The sequence below is a fragment of the Patagioenas fasciata genome, chromosome 4, assembly GCF_037038585.1.
Source record: "Patagioenas fasciata isolate bPatFas1 chromosome 4, bPatFas1.hap1, whole genome shotgun sequence".
Taxonomy (NCBI): domain Eukaryota; kingdom Metazoa; phylum Chordata; class Aves; order Columbiformes; family Columbidae; genus Patagioenas; species Patagioenas fasciata.
This window is the reverse complement of record NC_092523.1, coordinates 21,703,469-21,719,608: the sequence shown is the minus strand read 5'-3', so window position 1 is coordinate 21,719,608 and position 16,140 is coordinate 21,703,469.

Sequence of the window (16,140 nt, the reverse complement as noted above, 5' to 3'; positions counted from 1 at the left end):
CAGGCAGACAAGGCCTCTTGAGCTGGTAGAAACAAAAGTAAAGGTGCACACATATAACACTGTCTAGATTTCACAACCACTAGCAATTTCCTGTGTACTGGCATTACCCCTTTGTTGGTTCAAGAACCCTGACTAGATTCTGGGCTGCCTTGCTCCACAGGCTTCCCACTCACTGTCTGGTCCAGCTTGATGCTTGCCAGAAAATCAACACACACTCACACACTCACTTCAAAGGCACCCGTCATTCTCTGGTGTCCCTGAATACTTATCCTTGCCTGATACCCTGGCCCTGACCCACGCTGTCCTGCTCGCCAGCTGCTCCTGCTTGAGGTTTTCTAGTGAATACACATGAACACCCCATGCACACCCTGTTTGGAGGAGAAACCAGTGCAGAAGACCTCACTCACCTCACTCACACTGATCCTTCCTAGTAGCTGTTTTTTCAGGACACCACCATTCCTACCTCAGTGACTGGCAGCCAATAGCTGGAACTGAGACCCTCCACTTCCTCCAGCAGCTGACACCACAGGCCAGGGCTGCCTATACCCCTTGTCTGATTCCAGTAGCTGGCTCCAAATCCGCTCATGCTGATCCCCCCAGTAGCTGACAACTAGTCCTTGTAGCACTGATACACACAAAGGACAGAGAGTAAGATTACACAGAGAAATAGTAAAAAAAAATAAAATAAGAAGAACATGGAACAAACCATAATCATCAAGCACAGGCTCAGTCTGACAAGTGTGATGACTGGCCCTGTTTCACAACTGACTGACCCCTTTTATGCCTCTTTCTGTCTGTTCTCCCTTTGTTCTCCTCCTGTGCGTTCCCCAGTTTTCACAGTTCCACCGACCTCCTGCAACATCCTGAACCCTTACCTTTACATCCTTACCAGTTACAAAGTTCTGGTTTGTGCACTTTTTTTTTTTTTTTAATAGCCTATCGATTAATTTGACTGACAAGGTTCTTTTCTTGTCTTCCTGTCAGTTTTTTGTAGATTTTGTTTCTGGTTTCCCTCTTTTCCTTAGTGGCCCATGTAACAAAGCCTGTGATCAGATAATCTTACAGTAATAAACATTACCACTTTCCACATACACTTACCAATTAGTATGACTGACCACGTTTGGTTCTGCTTACCACCTCCCTTATCATTTGTTGGTCAGTTTTGTGTCTCTGTATGTTCTTGCTCATGGATTCCTCCTTTTCTCATTATGTTCATATACATTTAAAAGGTCGTTGTCCAGATAGCCTGAAGAAGCAGACAGTGTCTCCTTCTACATATTCTTACACCTCTATTAAAGAAATAACGAAAAATTTGCTTTGGGAGTTTGGTCAATAATGACGTGCTAAAATACAATATGATATTCCTTAGGAAAAGATAATTAAGATAGGAAGTTATAGGAAAAAGGCTGGACTGGACCGGGGTTTTTTATAGGTGGAATGGAAAACTGTAAAAAACAGGTGGTTGTAGTGCTGTTGATTTTTTCTACTTCTAACACTTGAGAGCTTTAAAAAGTGTGGCAAACTTTCTGGACCTTCCTCTTTCGTGTATGCATTGAGAAAGGCATCCTACCAAAATTTGGAGTTCTTATTCCTGAGTAAAAGTAGAGGAAAATGAATAATCCTACATACAGAATGAAATGGGAAAGTGCTCCATGCTGTGGGAGTTGGAGTAGAAGACTATTGTGGACATACTGGAATTAGAATAGAAGTGGAACCTTGCCACAGTTTAACCCTGGTAGGCAGCTCAGCACCACATAACTGCTTGCTCACTCCCCCACAGCAAAACGTGGGAGAGAGAATCAGACAGGCAAAAGTGAGAAAACTTGTGGGTTGAGATAAAGACAGTTTAATAAGTAAGGTAAAAGCTGCACACATCATCACAAATCCAAAACATAGCCCCATACAAGCTTCTATGAAGAAATTTAACTCTATCCAAGCCAAAACCAGCACAGATCTAAATGATAAAGTGTGGGTCCTGCACTCTGGAGAGATGGTTGAAGGAGAAAGACAGAATTACAAGTAAGAAGCAGAGTTTTCTTGAAAGGTTATTAAATACCAGCACATGCTAGAAGCAGAGCGTTGTGATCTAGGAGAACCCTTTGATTCCTAGGTGTTTATATTCCTAAATTTTAACCACCAGACTTAATGGATTCAATGAGTTTCTCATCAGGAAAGAAATAATTTAAAAGCTTTGATACACAGAAATTTCTGTCTTAAATATCTGACAATGGTGTGTCATATAACCGGTAAGTGGCATTGCACTACTGTATTATTTTCTTAATTCATTTAATGTCGAATATTTCGAATTTTAATTCTAGCAACAATTAGAGACTCCCACTCATAGCTGATAATTATTAATGACAGAAACTGTCTAAATACAAATTGATAGTCAAATTGCTTAATTTCTTTCCCAGGTAAGTCAAAATAAAAATTATTTAAAAAACTTTGATAATTTTCAACTTCTTTCTTTGTCAGTTTGTTTTAAAATGTAATTTCATTTGTTCTTACATTGAAGTCAGACTTTGTCAGAATGAAACAAGTTTATTTTTCAGCCTAGGAAATTAAGCATTAAAAAAAAAAAAAATCAATGTCTTGCCATTTCCATTATCGCTAAGATGAACTCTTGAAAATGTCATGCTTATTATGAAATCTGGCTGTTATATTCCTGATCATTCTTGATTCTCACTGTAGTTAGCTAACAAGTTTCTCCTGTTTCCACTACCATAAAATTCACTGATTTCCAATGAAGAAAAAACAGGCCCAATATCCAATAAAAACGTGCAGTGAATGGTAGAAAACAAGTCTCTCCAATTCATGTTAATTGTTTTTCTTTCTTTGAAATGTATCATATAATTCTATTGTGGATTTTCTTTATAATGTTATTTTGCATCTGGAAAGTCAAGGTGACATTTACAGAAATTTTTGCCATAAAAAAAATGTGAGACCACAGCCCTATAGAATGGAATTTTCAAAAGGATTCCGTAGTGTTAACTCTGGTCTTACTGAAGTCAAATAAACTTCAGTATTGATCTTAATAGGAAGGTACTAAAGTCTTTAGAAACTCTTACGATACCTATGCAATAATAATATAGACACAACAGTACCACCTAAGAAATATTATTCATTCAACCTCTGGTCTATTATAACTTAAAAACATACAGAAATTTTCTAAACAAAAATAGTTCATTTTTCTCTACACAGTTCAGAGAACGAATAATTCTTTGTTAGCTGTTGTTTTCTATCAGAAATATCAACATGAACTTTTAATAAAATGGAACCTCATCCTGACAGATTTTGCATAACTTGAGCATCTCAAAACACCTATGACATCTGAGATGGTCAAACAATGTCCCAAAACATCAGTCAATTTAATCATGCAAAGGTTTCTCAAATAAATTAAGAGGCTCCAAAAAAACCCCCTCAAAATTAGGAAATCCTCTCTAGCTATATCTCCTTGTATTATTTTACATGCATATCTCTAATGCACCTAATTTTCAGTAGAAAAAAAAATGAAAAATAAGAGTTGCCTAATGGTTTATATAATCTTTACATTTAACAATTAGCAATTAAGCAACATTGCGAATTATTTTTGTGGTGGTTTATTTGCCCATTCTACCTAAACTGGACATGAGCTGGCAATATGTACATGCAGACCAGAAGGCAAATCGTATCTTTGGCTGCATCAAAACCAGCGTGGCCAGTAGGTTGAGAGAGGTGATTCTGCCCCTCTGCTCTGGTGAGACCGCACACAGAGTACTGCGTTCAGCTCTGAAGCCCTCAGTACAGGAAAAACATGGGCCTGTTGGAGAGGATCCATAGAAGAACCACCAAGATGATCAGAGGGATGGAACACTTCTCCTATGAGGAGAGGGCGAGTTGAAGTTGTTCAGCCTAGAGAAGGGAAGGCTGAGGAGATCTGATTGGGGCATTTCGGTACTTAAAAGGGGCCTACAAGAAGGATGGGAACAGACTTTCAAGCAAGGCCTGTTATGACAGGACAAGTGGTAATGGTTTTAAACCAAAAATGGGGAGATTCAAGCTAGACATGATGAAGAAATTTTTTACAATTAGGGTGTTAAACTACTAGAACAGGTTGCCCAGGGAAGTGGTAGGTACCCCATCTCTGGAAACATTCAAGGCCAGGCTGGATGGGGCTCTGAGAAACCTGATCTAGTTGAAGATGTCCCTGCTCATTGCTGGGAGGGTTGGACTATAGATGACCTTTGAAAGGCCCTTCCAATCCAAACTATTCTGTGATTCTATAATTCTAAAGCACATCAATTAATATTCAAATACATGCAGCAGCAACAGCTTTCAATATAAATTCAATTTAATTTGTTTGGAAGCCACTACAAAATAAAATGTTCCTGAAAAGTCAAAGTTTGTCAGCTGCTCTTGAAGCTGTCTTGGTGGAGTGGGTGGCTGCTAATGGCACATCTCTATTAATGTGGAACTAATAATTTTCAGTTGAATTGCATTCTCATTATGAATTTATATCTTACACAACTAAATAAGTTAGATGTGAGAGAGGGAAAACATCCAATACAAAATCACTTGTAACAGCTTTTAGTCTTAAATATTTCCCTTACTCTAGCTGTTTGATTAATGCATTCTAATATTTTTTTTTTAATTCTATGCTTTGAAAATAGTTAATTGGATAAATATGGTGTTTTATCATACTAATGGTTAGATGTTCTAGCTGAGACTAAGGTCCTATTGCACTAAAGGGTCTATTGTCCAGATACCTAAAAGTCCTGCTGCACAGCTTGTACAATGTAAACTGAGGACAAAGGAACAATATAATGTTTCATCTCTACTGTCAATTAAGAAGAAAAATAAATGACTTGTTAAAACTCATGTATGAGAGTTTTTCCAGAAATATAAGTAGATCCTAACCTTCTGCAGAGAGCTGATTAAAATACAAGGTTTCCAAATTTCAACTGTGAAGTACACAAATATATAGTACTAGATATGTATATATGTTTCAATATGTGACATTACTTCTATACATATGGCGTTTCTTTGTTCTCCTATATTAAAAAAAAAAACCAAACATATAAAAATATTTTCTGTCACAGCTGTCTACCTGTCATGAAACTGACAAAAATATCAATTCAACTGGACATCAATTCAGAATCTGTAGCTACAAAATCTTTGGAAGGACATTAATCTTTTAAAGCCAGTGTTGAACTTCATAACAGGGAGAAGCCATGTGCCAGGCCCTCAACTAGCCCTAGTTGGCTAGGAATGCTGAATTTAGGGTTCTAAAGTTGACTCAGGTTTCCACAAGAGATCCTGAGAATATCAGACTGTCTCAGAATTATAGACCCTGGAGTTCTGCTTAGTCTAAACTGACTAAAAAGTGAGATTGCTCTTGCTTTATCTGCAAGAGAACATTTCCTTTTTTTATATATAATTTCACTCACTACATTGGACAATGTAACAGACTCTTTGGGAATTATAATAAAAGATTATGACAATTTAAAAAAGTTACAGTTCTGGCTTTCCAAATCATTAAACAATCAGTTTGTCAAGAGTGGAATATATCAATGCAAACAAGGGCATTAAAATAAATTACGTACTTTAATTTTCTTCTCTTACTATGTCTCTACAGAGAGATGAGATCCTTTGAGCATTCTAAGTTGTCTGGATCCAAACTAGTTGAAGTCTGACATATATCTGGATTAGCATAGTGCTGTGCTCAGTTTACACGCATTTAGAAGCAGGACATAAACAATCACACAGTATTAAGAGAAATGGTGCATTAGCTTGGCCATAGTAGAACAGCTATATAGCTTCTTACCAAAAATTTGTTTACATAAAGCAGAAAAGTACGACTCCATTTAAACCCCACCATGTACTTATGCATTTGTATGCTCTGTTACCCTACAGGACACTTTATATCTTCACAGACAAGATTCATTTTTGTCTCTATAATATTGATATTAAGAATGGGATTTTTTTTTTCTTCTCCTTATATGTGTTAAAGGTTTCTCCAGTTTCAAAGTTAGAGGCAATGGAAAGTAGTGTCATGCATTTCTTTCTTCTTGTCTTTTTTGAATGGTCCAACCATTAAGGGAGAAAATAATTTAGATGTCCTGTGCTTTATGCTCGGAATAGTAAAGCTGCAAAAATGATGTAGGAAGGACATCGGACAGACAATAAATGAATTTTAATGGAATTTTGGAAACTTGTTCCTCAGTCCAAAACATAAATCTTTAAAATTTCCCTTCCTAGGCAACACCTGGATATTCTGTATGCCCTTAGATGTTGTAGGAAGCTGAAATTTCTCTATCAAATTTTCATAGCACCTTAAGCTCCTCTTTTGAATTTGCCTAGAAGTGCTTCAGTCCTGCCCTAGGCTATCCAGTTTGGCATGTAGTAAACGCCCAGACCTGATCAGATTCTAGAAATTTCCCAGAGGAGTTTGAAAAAAGCAAGGTGATGTGAGGCTACTCAACCCTGTAGCTATGGCCATTCCACACGATGTGAGAGCATAAACGGTAAGAATCATTGCAAGTGCAATAATCTCCCTTGCCTAGGAAACACACCTCTTCCTCTTCTGATGTCCCTCATCAGATAGAACTTCTCATAAATAAAGCAGTATTGCCCTGGGCTTCCTTTAAAAAAAATAGAATGAGGTAAAAGTCCTGTTGCCTCCTATTTCCTCCCTACTCAAAGGCCTATTTGTTCTTTTATTTGTATGAAATGACCCATGTGAAATTCTTGCCACTATGAATAAAGAACTTTAATTCTGCAGAGGGTGGGATTACAGTGTATGTCTAGCTCAGTAAATTGAGAATTTAACCCCTGCTTTTCATGCCTGGTTGGGTGTTCTTGTTTTATTATTCTATAATTGTTAATTCCTCTTGTATCTTTTATAGGTCTCTTGTCTAAGGCATGAGGGAAACAGAATGGACTCTCAATACTGACCTCATACACATTCGGTAAAAATAATCTCAAGAAGCTGTTTAAAAAGCTCTTAAACACTTAAAAATGCTAAAAATATTTAAAGTACTTAATCACTAAAAGGTGTGAAATGAAGATTAAAAATATGTTCTTTTCATGAGAATGCATGTTTCAATGATCAAGACATGATTAGATAACACTGCAATAAGTTCATAAAATATTTCAGGAAGCTCATTTTGTAATATAAAGAAATTTCAAACCAAATAATGTGATGCACATACAAATGTCAGTCTACTTATACTTGTTTTAAGCCCCTGAGGACATTAAATACAAATTCAAGTTTTCAAGGGCAACGTGAGAGAAACTGAGATTGAACAGTGCTTAGGCAGTTCAGAGAAGTACTGACCCTTCTTTCTTGGCTCCTGAGTGCTTGCTAAGTGCTGCAACTGAAGATGTATATTCTTCTTGATATATGTCTTTTACATTTTAGTTATGTGTTGAATTTTATTTTGTTCATAATGAAAATTACAGAAGCAGTTTTCTGCTGTTAAGAAACTTCTGTTCATCCACTGGAGTTTAGCTAATGGCAGGTATCTATATCTATAAAAGAAAGTAGATGTTAAATTTATCAACCTGAATAGCACACTCTCAGTAAAAAAAAAATTGTTCCTTCTTTTCACTTTTGTAGCTCCTCCCCTACTGTTAGCAGAGACCTCTGAAATAATACCACTGAAGAATAATGGCAGCTGCTATAAAAAAAAAAAAATAAAGGCAAAGCTATTAAAAAAGCAACAATCCTAAAATAAAGATATTCCTGAGCGCACAAAAGAAGCTTCTGTATTGATGCTTGCAACCAATTACTATACTATAAGGCATTCGCTCCTCTTGAAGAACCTATTATTTTGAAACATAATGCAAAGTCACAGCAGGTGTCATAGTACTGGACCATGCATACTGCATCTCAGTCAGACACAGAGAGCCTTAAACAGGCTAGACTCTGTGTGTATTCTACATTTAAAAAAAAAAAAAAAAAAATCAACAATCACTGCTCCAAACTGTTTTACCACGTTTGTTTTTGGGATCATTACATTCATTACCGAGACTAAATCCTTCATTATGCAGCTTGTCGTAGTGCTTACAGCAATATATCAACCTAAATAGAAAAAATGGAGTTAACTTTCAATGGCTAGTTTCTCACTTTAAAGGAATTTATATATTCACATGCCTAAATACATGTCCTATGCAGTAAAATCTCACCGAACAGATTTTTGCACGTCTGTACTCCTTTTAATGCACAAAAAGTAGGCTTCCCACTTTCTCAGAGATTTTACTATTAAATGTTAATAAAGGGCTTAATTTTACTTATATTTTAATTGTAAAATAATCTACTACATAATTTGGTCATATATTTGTTATTTTGTTGTGAAATAATAGCTTGACTCGATAAAATTAAACTAATTGGCAAAATAGAGTGTAAACAAATTTTGAAACCTTTAAAGAACACTATATACATATTTATATCCTCACTAAATAAGATTCTATGAGATATTCAGTATTTGCATAGGCTTCAATCTTTAAAATTTTAATCACTTCTATTTGGTCTCATAGTTCCAATTAATTATTTACACACGTTTGCATTTGTATATATCACAGATATACATATATATCTCTCCACAGAAATATTTTTTTGTATTTATTAAAATATATCATGGTCATCTAACTGCATACATATTGCAAAGAGCATGCAATGATCCTTTTTTAGGATTAATATCTATGCAGGAAATCAGCTCCACAACTTTTTGACATGGTATGAAATATAGCTATCAGAAATTTTGAAGATCCCCCAGATGTCAGTCCTAAGACTGAACCAATATTATGAATAGAAATGTTATTTTAGATAGTTGTGAAGGTACCAAAACATAACAGTGTGATTTTCATTTTCCAGTGATTCTTGGAGAGTTATACTGTGGCAGCCGCATCTTAGAGGTAAAGAGATGAAACATGCAGTTTTTGAAAATTTTAAAATCATACCTGACAGTGTGTTTTGGTTATTTTTTTTTCTTTTAAATATGAGTTGTCTGGAGTACTTAATAACAAATTATAACTTTTTAAAAATTATTATATTACTTGCAATTACTGTGCTTTTTTGTTTGTTTGTTTGTTTTCCTCCTAAAACTGATAAGGTATTTAAGTATTTGAATACATGCACTATTGCTCTGCTACAGCTCCCTCAGCAATGTTGATCCCAGGCAGCCTCTGAGAAATGAACTTTTCTATTCATGGAAGGCATTTCACAAGAAGTCCATGGTGGAGGTAGAAGAACATTTACCTATTACAATAAGTATTCCAAATATGACATCAGAGACACATATCCATTTGCTTCTGTTTACCATCAGTAAGGGCTGCTCAGTTCACTTTTGATTTTTATCATTACTTCTATGTTCAGGTATAATTTGAGAGTCTTATAAAAAAGGTAAAATTGTTTGCTATACAGGAAAGTAGGCATAAACTGCTACCAGACCACATCGAAATAGGAATGTTTTTATATTATGCTGAAATTAAGCCATTTGGACTTGTCAACAAAAGAACAAGGGAGATACGATATCTGAAGCAGAAAATTCCAACACAGAAAACAAGATCAATCAAATGAGAATCAGGAGCCTAGAGGTGCAGTTTCGAGTAACCCATTTTTTGTAACTGCTATCTACTATGTCAAGTAGAGGTTCTTATTGTAAATGATGTCCAAAGCAGATAACTTCCTTGTTTTAAATATTAACTTGATATAATAATTTTGTATATATAAATGCCATAGAGAGGATAAAGGTCTTTCAAATGCATGTCTGTAAACACATTATCCCTAAAAAAGTGAACAGTAGTGTGTCTTTACGGCCATTTTTTGATACCTACTCAGTTTCTGACATCTAACCATCTGGCATGTCTGCAAAAAATCCCTCTCTCCCTTGTGCACAGCCACGTCATGCCTACTTAGACAAACTTGCTGTAAGAATAAGAAATTATTTTATCACGGGTTAAAGAAAAATGTTAAGAATTTTATCTGTCTTTCCAGATCAGTAATGTCTGAGACAAATGCTTGGAGATTATTTTGTTGGGTTTTTTTTGCTTCATTGTAAACAATTCTACTAAAAGCTTGTTCTCAGGGTCTAAAGAGGTCAACCTTATGGAAACCCAGTAGAAGACTATCACCTAAATGCTTAGAAAATTAAGTAGAGCAACGTTGTGTACCTTAAAGAAAAGTCACTCTGTGAAAGTGCTGTTCCTTGTGAGATTTTTGGTGGCATTTAAAGCAACTGTTTTGAAGATTCTTCAGCTTTTCAGCAGCTTTTTTTCTCCAGATATGTTCCCAGACATTTGAAAAGGTCTTTCATGTGCCCCCTCCCTTCTTACACTTTTGAATTTGGTGAATACATCTAGTTTGATGTTAATATTTTATGTATCTGGTTTTAGCAGTTATGACCTTCAAGAGAGGTTTTATTTTAAAGACAGAAAGTCATAATGTAGTTCTAGTTAATTTGACATATTTTGGACATCAATATTTTAGTTTCGGTCCCAATATGCTCTGGAAAGCCATATATTATTTATTTATTCCAATGACAAACATATATTTCTTAATAAAAAGTTAAGACAGAGTTTCAGTTAATCTAGTTAATTTGTTTTCCAAAGATTTCTAACTATGACATACAGTTTTCCTTCTTGTCATTCTTGTCCAAGATCCTATAGATTAGAATCATGGCTCTGAATTATGGTAATATGAAAGTTAGTGTGGGCAAAACCTCTCAATAATTCTATTTTGTCTTCTCAGAAAACTACTCAGGATAAAGTGCAGTCCCTTCTCATTGGTACCCTCATCCACCTCACCGTGAAGAGACTTCCATATCATTGCTGCAATACCAAGTCACTTTTTTTTTATTTTTCTTTTTAATTTTGCAAATGTTATTTAAAGAAAGAATATTCACACAAACACAATACACTTCACAGTAAAACTTACACTGTTGCAAGAAATCAATACAGGTATAGAAACGTGTTGGGTAAAACTTACTTCTGTCTCTCTAGATATCCAAAACAGCAAACAAGGAAGACCACCTCATTTCATTCAGATTACAACAGATTATTCTCATAAAAAAGCATTATTTCACCAAGAATTTTGACCCTAATTTGTATGCCTCATGCATACCTACTACTCTGGCTATTTCTGTGTTGTTTTTATTGACTTCATGCTTGTAACTGCACTTTGTGTAAGATTATAAAGTGAGTAATATTTTCTTGCATGCCCTATTCCTCCTAGAAATAGGTGTATGATGTTACATTTTAAGTAACTTAAGATATGAAAGCACTGTAAATGCTCCTTGCTGTTCTGAAGATCAAAGCAGTGCATATGGAGACATATATGAATAAATAAATAAAATATGTGGCAGTGGTGCCCCAGTCTTTCACGGTCTTGAGGGCATCACCAAGAATGACTGTCCTTGCCGAGCCTCCACCCCACCCATGGGCGCAGGATCCCATTATGGCTGATCCCAGTGACACCAAGGGAGTGCTTGTGTTAAGTCCTGACTCTAGTCCTGCTTGTGGGATGGACTTTGGATGTCTGTAGCAGCCCTGTTTCTCATCCTGTCTTCTGCTGCTCCTGATTGTCCAGGTCCCCTGGATGGACCCCAGGCCTGGTTTCTCCCTTTGCATTGCCTGGGTCTGTTGAGAAACCCTGTTTTCAGCAAACCAGCACCAGGCTCTCCGCACTCTGGTCAGGCCCCATGGCGGGGTACAGCCTGTGCTCTGGTCATCCTTGCTTCCAGCAAACCTCCCTGTAGGGAGCAAACTTGTCTCTTCTACTCCCTGAAAATGACTGTGTGATTGTCTGTAGACACATTTTCAGAGTACCTTTGCAGTGCCAACTCTGTAAAGAAAACTAGAGTTAAAAATGGTAAAAATACATGTAGAGTGAAAGACTGAGGGGGATCTCAAGAGACCTGTGAATTCATCTTTTCACTGAAGAATGATCATCATATTTTAAAGTCATATTATTGAAAACTTATAATGAGAGATTTGATAACTTGGACAGAAACTTTGTTTCAGCATCCCACTATTCCCACAGCTAAAGTTTTCACAATATCCCCTCCAAATTTTCTTCTTGCCATTTTACATGCTGAAATCAAATACCTAAAACTTCTACTAGGATTATTGTAAGAATGCAAGAAATGATGCAGAAAATAGAGCAAATCTAGGTCTGCTATGTCAAAACCATCAAATTTAAATGATCTTCGTCATTGTTACAGAGAATATCACTACATAAATGCTATAATAGCTATACTCTTCTTCTTGGCTGGAAACTATTGTTACTATCTTGACTATCACCATTTCTGTGCAGTAAATTTGGGAAACTGGTCTAAGAAGTTTGCTAAAAAAAGATAACCAGTAAAATATAACTAGGAGAATAAACTCTCTTTCAAGGGAGTTTAGTAGCATTGTAAGATGTTAACATCCTTTGTTGGGACATACCTTTAAGTATTACAGAGCTGATTAATTAAAAAGTCTCCAGTAATTTATCTACTAAACAGTTAATAGATTAATTCTTCCCACTCTTCTATATAGGAACTCCATTATTGGATAATGATGCCCTGATCCTGAACTAACAGTGCTAGGCTAACGGTTGGACTTTATGATCTTGAAGGTCTTTTCCAACAAAAATCATCATATGATTCTATGAGAATTAAAAAAGGGAAAGAAACCAATGACCAAAAAAGCATCACCAGCTGTTAGAGAAAAAGTCAAATCAGGGAACTGGGTGTTACTGGTTGGGTATAATAGGTTAAAAAGTCACTTTGAAAGTTTGTTATTGTTGTATCCTTTTTCTCCCTCTTTTTTTTTTTTTTTTGTTTGTTTGTTTTTGTTTTTGAGAAGTTTGGAGTTATATCTTTCAGACTGTATGATTCTGATGGAAGAAAGAGGTGAGTATTCTCAAGTGTGTGTAAGACATAGACAAGTATGGGACTTCATTCAACTGATAATATTGCTTAGAGTTGCTAAAAAGTAAAAAGAATCATGGTTTTTCAACAGTAATTGCATATATGCAAATATTATAATTCATAAAATATTCAAGACAAAATATAGCTCTGAACAAATAAGAGCTGATAAGCAAGGTGCTGACAGAACTTTCTAATTTCCTGTTGAACTTAAACATAAGGGAAAATATGCGTGGTTATGTATTGTATACATAATTTAGTTTGGTTTAGCAAGAAAAACTTTTTAAAAATGAGTGGGTTTTATCTTCTGTCTGATCTGATTTCATATATGTGTATTTTAAATTTTGACAGAGATAATCTTTATATCTTATTTATTAAGAAAAAAAGCTATTTTTCACAGGAAATAGTGACATTTACATAATTCTTCTTACAAGATCATCCTCAGAAATTAGGTATAAAACATGTAATAAAATTAAACCTGAACAGTTTATGTAGGTTTGGACATATATAAGTGTGTATTGAGTTTGTGTAATACTGAACTGATGTTGAAAGTTGAGTAATCATCACTTTTCTTTCAGCTGAAGTAATTCAGTAAACTATAACTGACCACATAACGGAAAATGGAATGGCAATAGATCTGAGACTTTATTATCTTGTTAATGATATCTGAAAACTATCTATAGAACAAAATAGCCAAAGGATGTATTTACCATTATGACTTAGACAATAACAAAAAAATCCATAGGTCTGTTAAAAATCAGAAACATATTTAATTCCACTGATTTTGGTGGTGCTTAGCTTTTACTCATTGTTGCAGAATGCTATTTCCTATTCTTCCGAGATCAGAATCAAAGGTAGGTGGATTGTATGTTCCAGTAAAATGTCCTCTTTGCAAATGACTTATTAACATTTTATATTGTCAACAAAAAAATAGATCAGACTTGATAATTCTGGTTATTTCTTTCCTCCAATCAGTTAAAAAATATATCCATTCAGTTTTGGAACCAATACCTCATATCTCTAAGAACTTGGTGATTTAAATTTTTTAAAAATTATATATTTTTTTATTAATTTTATTTATCTTTAATTAGAGATATGTGCTCAGATTTATAGCCAAGTCTTATAATGGTTCAAGCATACACATACTCTGATGGCCCGTTTCTGACAACATTTTCTTCTTGACTTCAGGCACTTTCTAGCCAGAACGTTTTCTTCTAGCTCTTCCATCTAGAGACCTGTAGCTTCTCTATCCTTGCCCTTATTGTACCAGAAACATAAATTTGTTCCCTAAATTAGATGTGGGTCTCTCATTTTCAAGAGCTTTAATATTATGACTCAAATCCATTTAGGCAAGTAATTTTAAATAAATCAAAATGTGTCATTTTGCTATGTTTAATGGAATATTTTGATCTTACCCATTAAAAAACAGTAGATAGGTTTGGGTGCATTGTTTTAGTGAATTAAGAAGGACCCATAAACAGCCAGACACTCAATAGACACAAAACTAATTGAGTTACCTGGGCAGTCTAACCCAATTCAAAGCCTTACTGGCAACATCATGATTGTATCTTCTACCTTACAAGTAAAAAAGTGCAAGATGAAGACTGAAAACTTGTAAAAAACCAAGGACTATACACAACCTGATAATAATGACACAAAAATTAATCCTGAAAGAAACCCTGTAATGTATATCTGTTACAAAACCAAAATGATTCATCATCTCTTGCAAATCCAGGGTATACTTCGGAGTTTATTTTCAGATGCTGAGGAGGATTTCCAATTTCGATCTTATTCTTATTTTCAATAGCTTTTTTTTTTTTTTTTTCCCCTGTCAACATCTAGGGACTTTTCTCACTTTTTTTTTTTATGTGACTTCTACAATTTAGTGAGGTAGAACAAAAATTTGAAAATATCAGCCCTGTTTTCTGAGAGAATCTGGCAGCTACTACACCTATAAAGTATGAAAAGTATATACCAGTGGTTCAGAAAAACTCTCAGAAAGATAATTTTATCAGTTCTATGACAGCAAAACAGAACATACTTACATCACCGAAGGGACAGAATCAGACCAAAATTAAACTCTTGATAGACACTTCCAAGTTATTTTTACTTAAGTAAAAGGATTGTTTCTGTTTCAAATAATGAAAATCAATTATATGCCTATGGTTTAGATGCTGCAGCCCCTCAAAGACAAGGGATTGCTAATGGGAGCTTCCAAGCTTTATTTATTATCCAATTTAACACACCAAGATTTTTCTTCATCATGCTGAAAAAGTGAGTTTCACTGAAGATGAGCCCTTGGTAAGAATATCAGCACTTCTCTATCCCCTGAATCCCTAAGGGACTACAAGTTCTTTCACATTCTTTAGAATATAACTTTCCAAACACTTGTCTTGCTGTGGTACCACCATCCATTCATTAGAATGATGTGATTAGAATTTAATTGAAAAATATTTTCTTCTTTGAAAAAAAAAAAGAAACAGAAAAACATCTTACTGGAAATTATTTTACTTTTATTGAACTAAGATTTTCTTATGGAAAAAAATTGTGTCAAAAACTTCCTAACATACTCCAACTTTGAACTCCCTTTAATTATATTATAATCAGGTTTATCATTTTGCAAAACGTTATTTACTCTGATGTGAACAAAGAAACAGACCTGTAGTGCGGGATTCTAATGCACAAATATTTGTCTCAGAAGAAAGTATGCTGTGAAAAAAAGTGTTCCTGAGGTGCATTTCTGCTGTGTGAAGCTCATTCTCACAATTTTTATCATCTCACGAGAAGTTCAATTACTCCTGTTCATTTCCTAATTCATTCTAATATACAATAGACAGTACATTTCTGGATGATTATATGATGCCTCAGGTAAATTTTTTTGGCAGAAGACTGAAGAAAGAGGGACTATAGCTTCTCAAAGATTAATGACATTAAAAAGTGCTGCCTGAAAAGTCTTCTTAAAATTATTATAAAAATAATGAAAACAGCCTTGCACATTTACTTAAGATTTTCAGTTTTCTTGTGACATTCCTGACAATCAGTTATAAAGTTTCTATTGTGTCCACTGTGGAGGTTTAGAACAATTTCATATTTAGTAACATTTTTTCTTGCTTATGCTTTAATGCAGGTGTGACAAGCTGCTTACCTGAAGCAGTCTCTGTTATTAGTGACATTTCTCCATTTCTTCCTAATAAATTCACATGTGGTCAACAATTAATGTCCTTTATTGTGTTATAGTAACCATGTGAAAAAA